The sequence below is a fragment of the Mytilus californianus genome, unplaced genomic scaffold (assembly GCF_021869535.1).
Source record: "Mytilus californianus isolate M0D057914Y unplaced genomic scaffold, xbMytCali1.0.p SCAF_8, whole genome shotgun sequence".
Classification (NCBI taxonomy): Eukaryota; Metazoa; Mollusca; class Bivalvia; order Mytilida; family Mytilidae; genus Mytilus; species Mytilus californianus.
The window spans coordinates 5893063-5912785 of NW_026262734.1; the positions used below are offsets into that span (position 1 = coordinate 5893063).

A 19723-nucleotide genomic window follows, 5' to 3' on the forward strand; every position below is an offset into this window, starting at 1 on the left:
CATAACTTACATGTTATAGTATTGCTTTTTTAATTTCAACATTTGCATTATCAAAATAACAAATAGGCGAGACATATCTCTGTGGTAACAGTTTATTTTGTTGTAATCCGAGAGAAGCTTATTGTAATTGTCTATCATTCTGTTTTATTGTATAGATTGTTCTTTGTCTTACCATAGAAGTATTATATTGTAATTGTCTATGATTCTGTTTTATTGTATAGATTGTTCTTTGTCTTACCATAGAAGTATTATATTGTAATTGTCTATGATTCTGTTTCATTGTATAGATTGTTCTTTGTCTTACCATAGAAGTATTATATTGTAATTGTCTATGATTCTGTTTTATTGTATAGATTGTTCTTTGTCTTACCATAGAAGTATTATATTGTAATTGTCTATGATTCTGTTTCATTGTATAGATTGTTCTTTGTCTTACCATAGTAGTATTATATTGTAAATGTCTATGATTCTGTTTTATTGTATAGATTGTTCTTTGTCTTACCATGGAAGTATTATATTGTAATTGTCTATGATTCTGTTTTATTGTATAGATTGTTCTTTGTCTTACCATAGAAGTATTATATTGTAATTGTCTATGATTCTGTTTTATTGTATAGATTGTTCTTTGTCTTACCATGGAAGTATTATATTGTAATTGTCTATCATTCTGTTTTATTGTATAGATTGTTCTTTGTATTACCATGGAAGTATTATATTGTAATTGTCTATGATTCAGTTTTATTGTATAGATTGTTCTTTGTCTTACCATGGAAGAATTATTTATATTGACTCCTTTTATTTGACTTCCATGGTCTTACAATATACCGTTTTTTCTACTGTAGATTGTGTCTGGCGTACACAATTCTAATTCTGGTATCTATGATGGGTTTATTTATATGCAATGGCAGCAAAATTGGACATTCGTTTTGTAATAAAAAAAAAATAGCTGTCGCGAGGAGCTGATAAAAAAATTATAAGATAACAATCTTTATCGATGATGTATTTTCGTTGAAGTATTGAAGAAGAACAATGTTAATTATTCTAAATATAAATATTTCAAGGTTAGCAAATTTTTCTTGTTTTAACTTAATTGATGTATTTTGTCTGTAAATGCCAAGTTAAAATATGCTATTGAGCTGATATTAGGGTTGCAGCACCCACGAACACAAAGTTGGCTATTCTGTTTGTTATTCTGCTCTCAAACTGTTTCTATTTTGCTTTTCAAACTTTCAGACTCGAGCGTACTCGAAGAAAGTTATTCCAAAACACGTTTCTCGAGTGTACCAGATGAAGGTTAATAATAAAAATGTCTCTAACTTACTTTATGAAGGTTAATAAAAAAAAAGGTGTCTCTAACATACCTGATGAAGGTTAACAAATAAAAGGTGTCTCAGCCGTACCTGATAAAGGTTCTTCCAAAAACGTGTCTCGAGCCTACCTGATGAAGCTTATTCCAAAACATGCGTCTCGAACGTACCTGATGAAGATTATTCATAAACACGTGTCTCGAGCGTACCTGACGAAGGTTATTCCGAAACACGTGTCTAGAGCGTACATGATGAAAGTTATTCCAAAACGCGTGTATCAAGCGTACTTGATGAAGGTTAATCAAAACACGTGTCTCGAGCGTACCTGATGAATGTTAATTCTAACAGAAAAGATCTTGCTCCTACTCTCTTTGTTGTTTTGCACTCAAACCGTGTCTATGTTTGGCTCTCCAAATTTTCAGTCACGAGTGTACTATTACGTATATGGGGGGACATATACTTGCCTACCCATGCCGCTAAACTTATATTTGCTTAAGAGCAACAAAAACATATCTACTGCCATGTTACGTTTATTCAGAAGAGATAGATTACATCACATGACAAATATGCATCATTATACAAAGGAACACAACTCTAACGACTTTACTATAAAACACATACGACCATACATATACATAACAAACTGCCCCCATAAAAAGAAAATTCCCAAATTTTATTAAAATGGTGTATGTGTTTTTTCTATATACAAGTCCAAGACAAAAGAGAAAATGCACTATGAATTCAAACTATATAATCATTTCCGTATTAGACTAACCTCTGTTTCCAAATAATCTTTGTAAGTACATTTGTAAAAACTGAAACATTGGAGGCTGACCAGTTCTCACATCATGATCTAGTATCCATTGGCATACACACCAGTATCAACTATGCATTAACAAAAGATATATATAAAAATTTCAACGTCTGGCATCTCGATCTCCCCCTTAGGACCTTATGCACGCATTATACGTTCAATCAACTACATCTACTTAAAACAAATTATACATTTGATACATCTACTCGCTCTCCCAAATGGAAAGTACTTGAGTATTGTCATAAATGTAGCTGTAAACAATAAACTGATAGATAATCATTAGACACTTTTAAATATTACATCAATGAAACACTTCATAAGCTACATATGCATGATATGCCAGTAAAAGAAAATACGATTAATTCTCCGTCTCTAACATGTCCAATCTCTCATACTTCACACTCAAAAAAAAAAAGATGAAACAAATGAAAAGATCCAGATATGACAATACCAACCTAGGTTTTATTGATGACTATTATCACATCGCTACTGACAATCCGATTCAGTCCAACTGTGTACAGAAACATGGTCTATAAACAATAATCACACACCAGATGATAAATTGTAAAAATGTTTCAGAAAACAAATTTTAATTTAGAGTCCGTGCAATTCCTTGTAACTAGGTAGTGTATAACGAGATAAATCTTACACGTTCAATTTCAGAGTCTGCAGTAGAATTTCTTAATCGTTCAAAACTGTTACACATTTTCCTGCTAAATACACATTGCAAATATAATATATAAGGTCGAGCTGGTTATAGTTCCTAAAGATAAGTCCAATTACTAAGCAACAAATTTCGAAGTATGATGATAGGGACACGTCACATTACAGTTTTCTCCACACATAAATACACACAGCTGTACGGGTTAAAAGTTTGTTTGTTTGTGTAGAAATTTCTATCGAGTCCAAATGAAACATTAAAGATCAGATGACAAATAAACAATTTCCAAAAATTTTCGATGAGATACATATATAGTTTAATAACAGTTCTTTAAATCTTACAAAAAATGTACAGTTGTCTTTTTGTTGACGAAAAAATCCCAAGGTGACTTCTGAATATTGGCTAAATCCACCTTTACATCCAAATTTTACATGAAAGATCCAAATATCTGGTCGGTTGTCAAATGCATGGTACAACTACACTCTACTGAACGAAAACTCAAAGATTTTGACGTAAAATTTAATACTCTCACGATTGTACTATAAAACACATACGACCATACATATACATAACAGTACTCGATGGAAGTTATTATAAAAAAAACCGATTAAAAGGTTAATCTAAAGTACTTGTCTCGAGCGTACCCGATGAAGGTTAATATAAAATACGTGTCTCGAGCGTAACCAATGGAGGTAAATCTAAAATACTTGTCTCGAGCGTAACCGATGAAGGTTAATCCAAAATTCTTGTCTCGAGCGTAACCGATGAAGGTTAATCTAAAATACTTGTCTCGAGCGTAACCGATGAAGGTTAATCTTAAATACTTGTCTCGAGCGTAACCGATGGAGTTAATCTAAAATACTTGTCTCGAGCGTAACCGATGAAGGTTAATCTAAAATACTTGTCTCGAGCGTAACCGATGGAGGTTAATCTAAAATACTTGTCTCGAGCGTAACCGATGAAGGTTAATCTAGAATACTTGTCTCGAGCGTAACCGATGAAGGTTAATCTAAAATACGTGTCTCGAGCGTAACCAATGAAGGTTAATCTAAAATACGTGTCTCGAACGAAACCAATGGAGGTTAATCTAAAATACGTGTCTTGAACGTAACCGATGGAGGTTAATCTAAAATACTTGTCTCGAGCGTAACCGATGGAGGTTAATCTAAAATACTTGTCTCGAGCGTAACCGATGAAGGTTAATCTAAAATACTTGTCTCGAGCGTACCGATGCAGGTTAATCTAAAATACTTGTCTCGAGCGTAACCGATGGAGGTTAATCTAAAATACTTGTCTCGAGCGTAACCGATGGAGGTTATTCTAAAATACTTGTCTCGAGCGTAACCGATGGAGGTTAATCTAAAATACTTGTCTCGAGCGTAACCGATGAAGGTTAATCTAAAATACGTGTCTCGAGCGTAACCGATGAGTGTTAATCTAAAATACGTGTCTCGAGCGTAACCGATGAAGGTTAATCTAGAATACTTGTCTCGAGCGTAACCGATGAAGAATAATCTAAAATACTTGTCTCGAGCGTAACCGATGGAGGTTAATCTAAAATACTTGTCTCGAGCGTAACCGATTGAAGTTAATCTAAAATACTTGTCTCGAGCGTAACCGATTGAGGTTAATCTTAAATACTTGTCTCGAGCGTAACCGATGAAGGTTAATCTAAAATACGTGTCTCGAGCGTAACCGATGAAGGTTAATCAAAAATACGTGTCTCGAGCGTAACCGATGAAGGTTAATCTAAAATACGTGTCTCGAGCGTAACCGATGAAGGTTAATCTAAAATACTTGTCTCGAGCGTACCTGTTGAAGGTTAATCCAAAATACGTGTTTTGAGCTTGCTCGATGAAAGTTATTACAAAATACGCGTCTCAAGCGTACCCAATGAAGGTTAATCCAATAAAGGTGTCTCTAACGTACCTGATGAAGGTTAATAAGAAAAAAGATGTAAATAACGTACCTGATCAAGGTTAATTAAAAAATGTGTCTCGAGTGTACCTGATTACGGTTAATATAAAAAAAAACGTGTCTCGAGCGTACCTGATTAAGGTTAATCCCAAAACAGGTATCTCGAGCGTACCTGATGAAGGTGAATCCAAAACACGTGACTCGAGCGTACCTGATAAAGGTTATTCAAAAACACGTGTCTCGAACGTACCTAATGAAAGTTATTCAAAAACACGTGTCTCGAACGTACCTGATGAAGGTTAATCCCAAAACACGTGTCTCGAGCGTACTGATGAAGGTACATCCAAAACACATGTCTCGAGCGTACCTGATGAAGGTTATTCAAAAACAGGTGTCTCGAACGTACCTAATGAAAGTTATTCAAAAACACGTGTCTCGAACGTACCTGATGAAGGTTAATAAAAAAAAAGTCATTATATGACTATAATTTTTCTGTTTTCTCATTGGCTAAAAGCATAGGAAATCCTCTTTGATAAAACACTATATTCACCGCGGCAAAAATCACGAGAGGTTAATATAACAGATTTGGAACAGCGTCCGTGTTTCTAGATATCTATATTTAGAAACACGAGAGGTTAATATAACAGATTTGGAACAGCGTCCGTGTTTCTAAATATAGATATTCCAAGACAACGTCAAATGCCTAGGTTTATGATGTCATGCTAATTCCTGTTTTTTTTTTTTTTTCTTTTTCTTCTTGATTTTGGTGTATTTTTTCTCTTCTTCTTGTTTTCGGTGTATTGTTTTAGGAAAATTTAGGGAATATTTCAACTTATGAAAATTAGCAACTGCAAAAGCAGATGATACTAGTATAAAAACTATTGAAGGGAATATCCACCATAATTATACATTTCTTAATTTGTAAAATGCAATTTCTTAATTTGTAATATGCAATTTCTTAATTTGTAACTTGTATTTTTTCCATCCGTTACATGAATTTCTAAATTTCTTGATTTGTGAAAGGTAACTTCTTAATGTGTAAATGCAATTTCTTAATTTGTTAACGTATTTTCTTCGTTCGTTACATGAAATTCTACATTTCTTAATTTGTGAGTGTAACTTCTTTGCCAGCCAATGAGTCGTTTCTCAAGAAAAACTACAAGCTACAAATCAACAAGTTACAAATCAAGAAGTTTTACAAATCCAGAAATTTTTACAAATTAAGAAGTTTAACAAATCAAGAATGAAATAGTTCTACAATATTCCGCACGAGGCGCTGTGGATCCATGTCAAATCGTACCTTAGCCAACTCGTACTCAACCAACTCATATTCAGGCTCTACCAACTCATACCCAATATTTTATTATGTATATGCATTAAAGTTGTTATGTTCTTTTATATAATATAGAAACATATAAATACAGTAAAGTACAACTTTATTGATTAGTTATCTGTTACAATTTGTTTTCAAATCAGAAATATCTAAAGCTAATTATTCGTCTTAGACAATCAGCCCTACATTCCTTGCACTGTATTAGACGAATCTATGACAGAGCATACCAGCTCTTCTTAAACAAATCAGGACACGACCTTAAAAGGGTCTTACTCTAGTGATACAGTATCCCACCTAGCAACAGACAGCGACAGGGGCCGTCCCCTCGTCCACCGAACGCAATTGCTCCACCAACTTCTGGCAGAAAGAGGTTGGTGCGAGAGGACGATCTTACATGAATTCGACCAGTAATGGAACTGTAAATAGTGAATATAAATTGAACAACGATAGCTTAACGTTATGTTTTTTAAATGTTTGGTGCCTAAAGAAAAGACTGCTGGCACCAGATTTCATTAACATTTTGCTTGGACATGTCTGTATTTTTGTTGAAACGATGTTAACTGACTTAGATAATTTAAACCTACCAGACGATTATATTTATGTTTTTGGACTATGTTTAATTCATGTGCTGGTTTTATCGCTTATAAAAGATTTGAAATGCTTTCACATATAAACTAACTAGAAAAATCTTCTTGAACATATAATCAACGCAAAAATCAGTAAAAAAAAAGCTCCATAGAATAAGGGAGAAGGATATTTTCTACTGATTTTTGCGTTGAACATGTGTTCAAGAATATTTTTCTAAAGTTATTTAGATACTATAACAGATACGAACAATGATTACAAATGTAAGATCATACGTTTCGATCGTATTTTTGTAGGTCCGAGCCTATTTTCAAAAGGGGGTTAAAACACATGCAAGTCATATACAAAGGAGGGTTCCAACCATTTGTCCCCATACAAAAGCCTTAGTTATCAAACAAATAGGGGGTTTCAACCCCCGAACGCACACTCCTCCCCACCACTGACTAATGATCACTGATTAGAACATTGTATGATTATAAATATTCAACATGTATATGAAATAAATTATCGTTCAAACAATTTCATATAATCACTTACTTCTAAAGACGAATAACTTTAGATTTTTCTGATTTGAAAACAAATTTCATCTGATTACCAATCAATAAAGTTGTACTTTATTGTATTTTGTATATTATGTAAAAGAACATGAAAAGTTTAATGCGTTTAGACGATAAAATATTGGGTACGAGTTGGTAAAAGTACGAATTGGTAGAAGTACTAATTGGGAAAAGTATGAGTTGGTAGAAGTACGAGTTGGTGAATATTGGGTACGAGTTGGCTAAGGTACGAAGTAAAATCACAAAAATACTGAACTCCGAGGAAAATTCAAAAAGGAAAGTCCCCAATCAAATGGCAAAATAAAAAAAACAAACACATCAAACGAATGGATAACAACTGTCATATTCCTGACTTGGTACAGGCATTTTCTTATGTAGAAAATGGTGGATTTGTACGAGTGACATGGATCCACAGCGACATCGTGCGGAATATTGTGAAACTAGTTCATTCTTGATTTGTAAAACTTCTTGATATGTAAAACTTCTTGATTTGCAACTTGTTGATTTGTAACTTGTAGTTTTTCTTGAGAAACGGAACTTCTCATTGGCTGGTAGCGGTAACATTGACACTGACATATTCTTTCTCCTAAAACGTGGCAAACAAAGAATTTACGTCTCACAAATTAAGAAATGTAGAATTTCATGTAACGAACGAAGAAAATACGTTAACAAATTAAGAATTTGCATTTACACATTAAGAAGTTACATTTCACAAATCAAGAAATATAGAAATTCATGTAACAGATGGACAAAATACATGTTACAAATTAAGAAATTACATTTCACAAGTCAAGAAATTGCATGTTACAAATTGAGAAATTGCATTTTACAAATTAAGAAATGTATAATTATGGCGGATATTCCCTTCCATAAAAAACAAGGGTAAGTTTTAAAAGTATCTAGAGCAAATACTAGAAAATTGGAGAAGGATTAAAAAGTCATATAATAAAAAAAGATGTTGACTTTTGATTTCAGTTGATACAATGATTTTTCAATCCCAGAGATATGACATTCACCCTCGGCCTTTGGCCTCTGTGAATATCATATCTGAGGTTGATAAATCATCAAAAGTCAATAATTGTATAATGTCTCTAACGTACCTGTGGAAGCATAATCAAAAATACTTGTCTCGAGCGTACTTGTTGAAAGTTATTACAAAACACACTGTCTCCAACGTTGCTGATGAATGTTATTCGATAACACGTGTCCGACTTCGGATACAAAAAAATGTACAAAAGATGTACACGGAGAAACAAATTCAGAACCATAACACAGATACATTTTATTTATTTCAAACAGGCGAGACATTATTCTTTAAACTATTAAAATACAACTTTCAATTTTTAGACCATCTGTGATGATAAAAGAAAACTTAAGTAAATATAAGTTAATAAAAAATAAAATGGGAAATATAATAGAACACCCGCTTTGTAGTTTTAACTTGATGGATTCTTGTGAAGATTAAGTGTTCAATACCACGAAGAGAAATCGACATTTTTCTTCTTTTAACTTATTGAATAATTGATATATTTTGTCTGTAAATACCAAGCTTTGATATACAGTAACTATTGAACTCATACTAAGGTTGCAGCACCCACGAACACAAAGTTGGCTGCAAAGTTGGTTGTTCTGTTTGTTGTTTTGCTCTCAAACCGTTTCTATTTTTGGCTTTCCAAACTTTCAATCTCGAGCATACTCAATGAAAGTAATTCCAAAACACGTGTCTCGAGCGTACTCAATGAAAGTTATTCCAAAACACGTGTCTCGAGCGTACTCAATGAAAGTTATTCCAAGACACGTGTCTCAAGTGTACTCAATGAAAGTTATTCCAAGACACGTGTCTCGAGTGTACGTGATGAAGGTTTATCCAAAAAAAGTGTCTCTAACGTACCTGATTAAGGTTAATCCTAAATACTTGTCTCGAGCGTACCTGATGAAGGTTAATCCTAAATATTTTCGGGCGTACCTGTTGAAGGTTACTACAAAATACTTGTCTCGAGCGTGTCTAATGAATGTTATTACAGAATGCTGGTCTCGAGTGTACCTGTTGGGGGTTATTACGGAATACTTGTCTCGAGCGTACCTGATGAAGGTTAATCCAAAATAATTGTCTCAAGCGTACCTGTTGAAGTTTATTACAAGATAGTTGTCTCGAGCATACCTGATGAAGTTTATTACAAAATACTTGTCTCGAGCGTACCTGTTGAAGGTTAATACAGAATACTTGTTGCGAGCATACCTGATGAAGGTTGTTACAAAATACGTGTCTCGAACGAACCTGATGAAAGTTATTACATAATACTTGTCTCGAGCGTACCTGATAAAGGTTAATTCGAAAAAGGTATCTCGAGTGTACCTGTTGAAGGTTAATCCAAAATACTTGTCTCAAGCGTATCTGTTGCAGTTTATTACAAAATAATTGTCTCGAACGAACCTGATTAAGGTTTATTACAAAATACTTGTCTCGAGCGTACCTGTTGAAGGTTATTACAAAATACTTCTCTCGAGCGTACCTGTTAAATGTTATTACAGAATGCTTATCTCGAGAGTACCTGATGAAGGTTATTACAAAATACTTGTCTCGAGCGTGCCTGTTGAAGGTTATTACAAAATACTTGTCTCGAGCGTACCCGATGAAGGTTAATCCAAAATGCTGGTCTCGAGCGTACCTGTTGAAGATTATTACAAAATACTTGTCTCGAACGTAACCGATGAAGATTAATCTAAAATACTTGTCTCGAGTGTACCTGTTGAAGGTTATTATAGAATACTTGTCTCGAACGTACCTGTTGAAGGTTATTACAGAATACTTGTCTCGAACGTAACCGATGAAGATTAATCTAAAATACTTGTCTCGAGCGTACCTGTTGAAGGTTATTATAGAATACTTGTCTCGAGCGTACATGATGAAGGTTAATACAGAATACTTGTATCGAGCATACCTGATGAAGATTATTACAAAATACTTGTCTCGAGCGTACCTGATGATGGTTATTACAAAATACTTGTCTCGAGCGTACCTGATGAAGATTATTTCAAAATACTTGTCTCCAGCGTACCTGTTGAAGATTATTACAAAATACTTGTCTCGAGCGTACCTGATGATGGTTATTACAAAATACTTGTCTCGAGCGTACCTGTTGAAGATTATTACAGAATACTTGTCTCGAGCGTACCTGTTGAAGATTATTACAAAATACTTGTCTCGAGCGTACCTGATGATGGTTATTACAAAATACTTGTCTCGAGCATACCTGATGAAGGTGATTACAAAATTAGTGTCTCAAGCGTACCTGATGAAGGTTATTACAAAATTCGTGTCTCGAGCGTACGTGAAGAAGGTTATTACACAATATATGTTTCGAGTGTACCTGATGTGGATTATTACAAAATACGTGTCTCGAGCGTACCTGATGAAGGTTATTACAAAATACGTGTCTCGAGCGTACCCGATGAAAGTTATTACAAAATACGTGTCTCAAGCGTACCTGTTGAATGACATTGATGCATTGATGGTTGGAGAGGCCGGACGTGTGCAGCGAGAGAGAAAAAAATCATCAAAGTTTTTAGTGTTTTATTGCACTTTTTCACATATTTTTTTTGTTATTATTGAACATTATATTAATCACATTTTGAGATAGAACATTTTATTTCGAGGCAAAATTACTTTCTCCCCGCCATTGAAAATCTAGTGCAAAAAAGCAATATGCCTGCTAGTTTATAATAACCATCACTAACATTTGCTAGAAAGCTTCCTATATATAGCCTGAAATAACCAATATTATTGTAAGGTGCTTTTTCATATCTTTTTCCTGCATCAAATTAAAAACATTCAGCAACAAATCTATCGTTGAACCTGATGGTGTAAAAACCTATACAACAATCATCTACTCACACAGCAAAGGCACATACTTGGAAGAGAATATTTTCCATCCACTCCACGAAAATATTATATGGGAGTGTTTTAAAGGTTCAAAATCCCGCGATACGGTAAAGGTGGCTTGAAAGAACTTTGAATCATTAGTACCAAAAGAATAATGAATTCTGGTTATACATATATTTATAGATATTTTTTGTAAGCTCAATTATATTTTTGTGTGTATCAGATTTTTTTTTTTTTTTTTTTGGTAGAGATTCTTTAAAGTTTTTGTCGTTTGAGTCAGTTATAGATTTACCATCATAGTCGGAGAGATCACAGAGTCCTAACCAAATATATATATGGATGTTATCAATGTGACCAATTTGTCGGTCAATATTTTCCGTCAGCTAAACTAAACTTCTCTTGTGGTTCGGTCAGATTTAAAACACACCTGAATTTCTTCTTTCTATAATTCCTGATTGACTGAATGATATATAGCTTTGATGTCGGTTAGGATAACTGATGTTCGAGTTTTTTGTGCATACGACAGGGGGCACACTTTTGCGTAAGTATCTTTCAAGCTTTTTTCTCAGTCATAAATGTTGATAGAGTATCTAATCAAATCTTCGGAAGATTTTGGAATTAATTTGAAATTAAATTTAAAGCTTAAAGCAATGCAGTATACAGACAGACTTGGAGAGACAGGGAATCTACAAAAACTTTATTCAATGGCAGCCGCCCGAGGTGAACTTGTGTGAACTCTTGACCGAAGTTTTATGATGCATGCTGTCTTTTACTGAATATGCAGAGACGGGCCAAGAAAATAAACAACACTATTAAACGGAATCAAACCACTCATCTATAAACCATATATATGTGTATAAATATATTTGGGTTCACGATACAATTCAATGGAATTAATTTAACACCGACACATGTACATTTATACATGTAAAAAGATATACAATGAACATACATTGTATACATGCACATTGATTGGTTGATTGATTCGTGGTGTTTAACACCACCTTCATGGCGTTATCGAGGTGGCCGGGTTTTTTGGGAGTGAAGGACTACCACAAGAGAAAAAGTGATCTTCAACAGGAAAACTAGCAATTCAACTATATTGAGATTGGAGTCTAATGCACCTGATACGAAACAGACTCAGTGATCACTCTAGATGAACAAACAGAGCCTACTTCGATTCGTCCAACTCGGGTTAGTAGAGTTTGTCAAGTTTACTCGAGTTTCAATCAACCCCCCGAGTTTGACCTTTTTAACTCGACATCAACCCTGGGGTGAGGCAGGTTTTGTTGATTTACAAAATGGCGACAAACAAGTACAATAGCAATGAAGAGATTGATACAAAATAAATGAAAGGTTACAAAATACAGGCAAAGAAAGGGGTGTTACGTGAAATTTATTTTGTTGTTGTATTTTTAGTATTGACAAATATTTTTCGCGTGAAAAAACTGTTTGTGATGTTTATCAATAGAACATAAATAATTATAATTTATTATTAGAATCGCTATTGAAGAGTAAAAGGTGAATGTATCACTATAATGCATTCCCTTTTCTTATGGGACGACGGGGTAGAAGAATTTTTAAAATGAATATATTGGCCTGGTTAGAACTGAAAATGAAATTCTTTGATTTAATTATATTAAAAATTTGAACATAAAGTTGTTTATTGTCGACGTCCATAAAAAGAAAATTAACAACCGCTGCTATATATTTATATCTTACATTTTGAGAGTAACCCGAATAATACAGTCGTTATATTCCGATCACTACGATCACTCCATTTGGAGGCGTAGATAATAAGAGACGGTAAGGGCTTGAACTATAAGAGTTATTATGAGTCACTCGAGTAGAGTTTTCACTTCGATTCGGGAACAGTCCGCACATGCGCATTAGTTCTGATTTTATAACTCTTGTCAACCCGAGTTGGTCGAATCGAAGTAGGTGCAATATACTTATACCACTTTTACACATTGATATATACATATATATGTATAATCTGTGGTACCCGTAGGATAAAATACTACCATGGTATTGCCGAGTAACTATAGCCATCAATCAGTCGAATACCGGTCGTCATTAATTGATGAATAAACGTTAAACACAGGAGAAATTGTATTCAACACTCACCTGAAAACTGATGAGTAATTATGATAGCGACTATGATATTTGTGTAATAGAACTCCAATCAAACCGGAAGTGATATCAGATATTGCGGAAGAGTCTATTATCTTCTAGATAACAATTTACGTGATTGGAAAAAAAATGTTTTCCTACTAGTAAGAGGTTTTTTGATTGGCTATTTAAAAAAAAAAACAGTTATTGAAAAATGAAAATAAAAAAGGAAAATGTCATCAGTTTTGGTTGAAATAAAAACAATTCTTTCTGTCATAAAGGATTAAATATCTTTTATTTTGTTTGTATTTATAAATTCAAACTCTTTCTGGAATCTGAAAAAAAAACAAAAGATAAACGTAAACGCACATTTTAATTCAAAACATACCCGCATTCCTTTCTTCCTATTGAGATGGATATGTAAAATGTATTTGAAATGAAATTTTGTTTTGGAAAAGATGCAATTCCAGGTTAATTGCTTAAAGTAATCTGGTTATGTCCAATATAAAACTTTTCTCCTAGTTTTGTATGATGTAAAAGGGTAAATGGTCGGCTATCAGTAAACGTGTCTATTGGCGAACACTGTATTTTGCGCTCTATATGTCTTTACGTATTTTTTGTCTTTTTGATTGATGTGTCATATACGTATCCCCTTCATCTCTTTTTATTCTTATCTTCATAAATGTATTGTGTCTTTTGACATTAGTTTTTGCATACATTGTGTCTTTTGACATAAGTGTGTGCATACATTGTGTCTTTTGACATTAGTATATGCATACATTGTGTCCTTTGATATTAGTGTGTGCATACATTGTGTCTTTTGACATTAGTGTGTTCATACATTATGTCCTTAGATATTAGTGTGTGCATACATTGTGTCCTTTGATATTAGTGTGTGCATACATTGTGTCTTTTGACATTAGTGTGTTCATACATTATGTCCTTAGATATTAGTGTGTCCATACATTATGTCCTTTGATATTAGTGTGTGCATACATTGTGTCTTTTGATATTAGTGTGTGCATACATTGTGTCCTTTGACATTAGTGTGTACATACATTGTGTCCTTTGACATTAGTGTGTGCATACATTGTGTCTTTTGACATTTGTGTGTGCATAACTAATGTCCTTTGATATTAGTGTGTGCATACATTATGTCCTTTGATATTACTGTGTGCATACATTGTGTCCTTTGATATTAGTGTGTGCATACATTGTGTCTTTTGACATAAGTGTGTGCATAGATTGTGTCTTTTTACATTAGTGTGTTCATACATTGTGTCCTTTGACATAAGTGTGTGCATATATTTTGTCCTTTGACATTAGTGTGTGCATACATTGTGTCCTATGACATTAGTGTGTGGATACATTGTGTCCTTGGACATTTGTGTGTGCATACATTGTGTCCTTTGATATTAGTGTGTGCATACATTGTGTCTTTTGACATAAGTGTGTGCATACATTATGTCCTTTGATATTAGTGTGTGCATACATTGTGTCTTTTGACATTAGTGTGTGCATACATTTAGTCCTTTGACATTAATGTATGCATACATTGTGTCCTTTGACATTAGTATGTGCATACATTGTGTCTTTTGACATTAGTGTGTGCATACATTGTGTCCTTTGACATTAGTGTGTGGATACATTGTGTCCTTTGACATTAGTTTGTGCATATATTGTGTCTTTTGACATTAATGTGTGCATACATTGTGTCATTTAACATAAGTGTGTGCATACATTGTGTCTTTTGACATTAGTGTGTTCATACACTTTCAGTATGGATTCAAAGGAAGGAGTAAAATAACAAAAAATACGAACTCCAAGGAAAATTCAAACGGACAGTCGCTTATTAAATAGCAAAATCAAAAGCTCAAACACATCAAACGAATGGAAAACAACTGTCATATTCCTGACTTGGTACAGGCATTTCCTTATGTAGAAAATGGTGGATTAAACGTGGTTTTATAGCTAGCTAAACCTCTCACTCGTATGCCAGTATACAGTATGACAGTATTTCCTTTGTAAATACAAAGAGCTTTTATCAGCAATATTAGATGACATAGTGACTTGAAATAATGAAGGAAGAAGATGGTTTGTGATTGATTTGTGATTGTTGGTGTTTACGCAACTTTCATCACTCTTGTAAATATCATGGTAGCCAGCTTTTATAGATGGAGAAAACCGCAGTGCCCGGTGAGGCCTCAATTCTGTATGAAATTTGGCAATCCTGATCAAATAAGGCCGTGCGACGTTTGTACTCACAACCTTAGTGTTGACAAGTTTTTGTTACTGTAGATGAAATACTAAAACCACCCGATTAACTAGGTGGTTTGTAAAAGTCTAACATATATATATATAGTTCATGTAAGAGGGTCAGAATGATGTTTACAGAGTAGACATTTTTACAGAGCTCTGAAAATTTAAAGAATATAGAAATTAAGGATTTCCTCTACCACCCCCTTCCCCATTCTGACCCTCATGTAACCGTCAAAAGCGATTTGTGGTGTAAATAACCAATCAAATTACTGCTATGTATTTCCTAATGTGTAATTGGCTGCTTGCTTAATGGAATTAAAACTCTCAAATAATGTAATATTTGTTCCTGAGGAAATAATATTACAGAATATGTCTTCGATTTGGAACTTATATTCTGATGGAACTTCTATTTCATAATACAAGTTCATGTTCAATCAAATGTTTCATTCATAACCGCAATATACAATATACATACACATATGTTACAGACAAGCAGCCTGGCATTCAGCAATACTTCGGAAATTGTTACCATTTCCACCACATCCACCGTATATAAATTGTTTACATTGTGCCGTTTTCCAATTGTAATAGTATTTTTGAAAGAATCCTCTACAAAATCCGGGTACGGGATCTAGCCTACAAACTGCAAAATAGGTCATTCAATAAAACACTAGTGTGAAGCAGTATATTCATTATTTTAAACATATAACAAAATATATAAATCGATACATTGATACATTGATACATCAATACACATACAAAAAGTCATATACATACACGAAAACCAGTTGTTGGCATGATACGGCTTATGTTCTTTATTTATATTTTATGATGGTATTATACTTAACCACTAACGGAAGGGATTGTGCTTTAATTTTATATGATGAAGACATAATCTTTCAATCAGTTTAATTGAGGTTTGGAGCTGGCATGTCAGGAACTTCTAGTAGTCCTCTGTTAATTTGATATGTTATCATTGTCATTTTGCTTAGTTTCTTCTGTTACCTATTCTAACATCGGACTCTGACTTCTTTTTAACTGAGTTTTACTGTACGTATTGCTGTGTGTTTGTTTATTCTACATTGGCTAGAGGTATATGGGAGGGTTGAGATCACACAAAACATGTTTAACCCCGCCGCATTTTTGCGCCTGTCCCAAATCAGGAGTCTCTGGCAATTGTTAGGCTTGTATGTTTTTTTAATTTCGGTTCAGTTATATGTTTCAGATTTTAGTGTGACGTCCATTTTCTATGAACTAGTATACATTTTTCTTTAGGGGTGGGCCAACTGAAGCCCGCTTCCGGATGCGGGATTTTCTCGTTATTTTGAAGATCCTTGGGCTGTTTTCTGCTCTTTGGTTGTCTCTTTGACACATTCCCAATTTCCATTCCCAATTTTTATGCAGTTTAGAAATTAGAATTATTATAAAGATAATAAATGATATTTATCTAATGACTGTACTATCAAACTTTATGAAACAAAAACAAAACACAAAAAATATAACAACCTTTTATATAATAATTGAACAAATTATTTGTTAATAGTGTAAATTTATAAAAGATTATCAGTAACAGTCATAAAATATTTGGAGTCAGTTGAATTCGAAGTGTCACGGTTTTATACTTTACAGAGTTGATAGGCAAATCTCGTGGATCTTTATATAAATATGGAATGCATTATTTTTTTCATTACGGATCTCAGGCGCTTTTGGAATGTACCCCCTTTTTCTGATTTTTATTTTCTTTGTGTTTAAACTTTTTTCAAAGTAAACATTCTGAAATATTTTAAACTTTGTCCATTTATTTAATGTGATTTATCACTTTGAAACTATGAATAAAAGTGCATCATATATATACTACTGTTTTTGTAATATCTTTTGGATAAGAGCAAGAACACATTTGATAAGTGCAAATATGCTAAAATACTAAAGAGAATTTACTTTGTAAAAATAAGAATACACAAAAAAGTTAGGACGATTCCTATGACTTTTCCTAAGTTTCGACATGTTTGATAACCCAATTAAGACAAAGATACGTCCCAAGATAATCTAAGGACATGTCCTAGTCCTAAGAGCGCTTCGATTAATAGGCCCTAGTTAAAGAGCATTCCTATGCGGGTCATTCAAAAAGATATATCGAAATTGCAAAATTGAATAAAAGTAGCTATTTTAAACCATCCTCTTTATGTAGTATAACCTGTTACTCAAACTATAGTAGCAGGATAGACAGTAACAATATAGACAAACTTCTATATTTATGAATGCTGTTGTGAAATAACTATACATGTACTCCATTTGTTGCAGTGATAATGTTTTTCTTCTTCGGGCTTGGTTTCCAACACATAATTGCACTTTTCAAAAGTATAATATTGTTGTCATTTATAAGTATGTTGGCAACAACATTAACATGACAAAAGGGTACGCAATTTTCTTTACTTAAGCTTTTGAATTCTTTTCTCTACACTGTAATGTAAGAAAAGTGTTGTGTACATTTCTTAGGATCATTGTGCTTTTAAAACTTTACTGAATAGTTTAATATATCCAAAAGGAGAAATAATTCACTAGTTGATCTAGTATCGGTAACAGGATAGATTGAAATTAGTTTGTAAAAAACGTGTTATATAGAATGATAAAGAAACTCATTACAATTGATATTAACATTCTAAAATAGTTCATTTTGCAGATTTCAAGGCAATCAGAAAATCCAGAAATTTGTTACCTAGAAACTGCATGTACGCACATAAATTACGTATAAAACTTACTTAAATAATATATTATAATCTCTTATAAATTGACCTAAATCGTGTTTATGATTAATTTAAATACTCATAAATACTCATAAATGCTACAATTTTTAATCTAAACACTTACAACTACGTTTTTCATTACTGTTTTTTTTTAATAACCCATACACTAAGTTTGGTTCAAATTCTTTTTAAGCCTGGATAGACAACGGACAACAACGAATGAAAACTGATCATAGAAGACCCATACACTAAGTTTGATTTAAATACTTTTTAAGTATGAATAGACAACGGACAACAACGAATGAATAGTGATCATGGAAATAGCTTGTATACTTTTGACCCAATGAACTAATAAAAGGGGGATACTATTGGTGAAATTGTATTTAACAGTTTATTGTTTTTTATTCTAACAGGTATTTGCAACTTTTTCTTTTTTAGCCATGGCGTTGTCAGTTTATTTTCGACTTATGAGTTTGAATGTCCCTTTGGTATCTTTTGCCTTTCTTTTACCTTGAAATATGCAAATTGTTTACTACATTTGTTTTTAATTTTGAGACGATCCCCTTCATTTTTCCTGTAGAAGTTGGTGAAAACAGTCGATACCGAGACATTCCGTAAATCTCTACTTGCAATCATACCACATCTTCCTTATTTTATATTAGTCATTTTATTTTATTAAAAACGTAAGATAAACAATTATCCTTTAAGTTTAAAAATTCCAAAAGTAATAAACATATTTTCCGCCTTTTCGTACTTAGCTCTTTTCCTAAAAAAAAAACCACAATGTTTGTTATGAAAAATGTCCGATGCACGGACTTATGACGACACTGACTAAAATGTTAGAAATATGTTATATAAGACGATGTACTATAAAAATGCTGTAATTTAATACTAAGTTGACAAAAATTCAACAGTATTAAAGAATTATACATACCATAATTTCCATCGACACCATTCGGAACAAGGACAACTATTATGAAGAAGAAAAACAGTAATTTGATATTGCTTTCCATGATTAAAATAATAAAATGTCTGTAAAGCTTGAGGCCTGCTTTATATTTATCTTGCACAACTTACACGTGATTGTACTACGTGTTGTAATATGTTAGAAAGAGGATGTTTACGCCCAATATGATATATCAGTTTACATGATGTTACATCCAGAAATCACCTTTAAATTGCAGCCAACAAAAGATTATGATGATGATGATGATGATGATGGAAGGTTGCTTAACAAAAAACGATATCAATGATAAATTTAACAAGATTTATTAATCAATTTTACAAGAAATATTATACAAATAGATATGTTAACTTAATTGTTAAGATATCTGAATGTCCTATCTTATAGTCTTCTCTTTATCCGGAATTCTTCTCTTTAAGGCAACGGAATCCAACGGAATATTTACATGTCTAATAAGTTAACAAACTAGTATGATGTTGTTCATGAAAATAAAAGTGTCAATCCAACAACTCCAGAAATCTTCTAAGAATACATATATATCTATGTCTGTCAGTACAATTCATCGTCAGTATTGAAAGCGTGCTCTA

At 33.1% G+C, this 19723-nt stretch overlaps 1 long non-coding RNA gene and 1 pseudogene across 1 annotated transcript; both read right to left on the reverse strand.

Annotated features, from left to right (window-relative positions):
* Positions 1-3436: 3436 nt before the first annotated feature.
* Positions 3437-4559, reverse strand: LOC127711851 (uncharacterized; annotated as a pseudogene).
* Positions 4560-13445: 8886 nt separating this feature from the next.
* On the reverse strand, positions 13446-19274 carry LOC127712322 (uncharacterized). Its single transcript, XR_007987036.1, has 3 exons — positions 19107-19274; positions 15904-16071; positions 13446-13504 (listed from the first exon to the last, which is right to left on the reverse strand). It is a non-coding gene; the product is annotated as an uncharacterized LOC127712322 (long non-coding RNA).
* Positions 19275-19723: the final 449 nt, after the last annotated feature.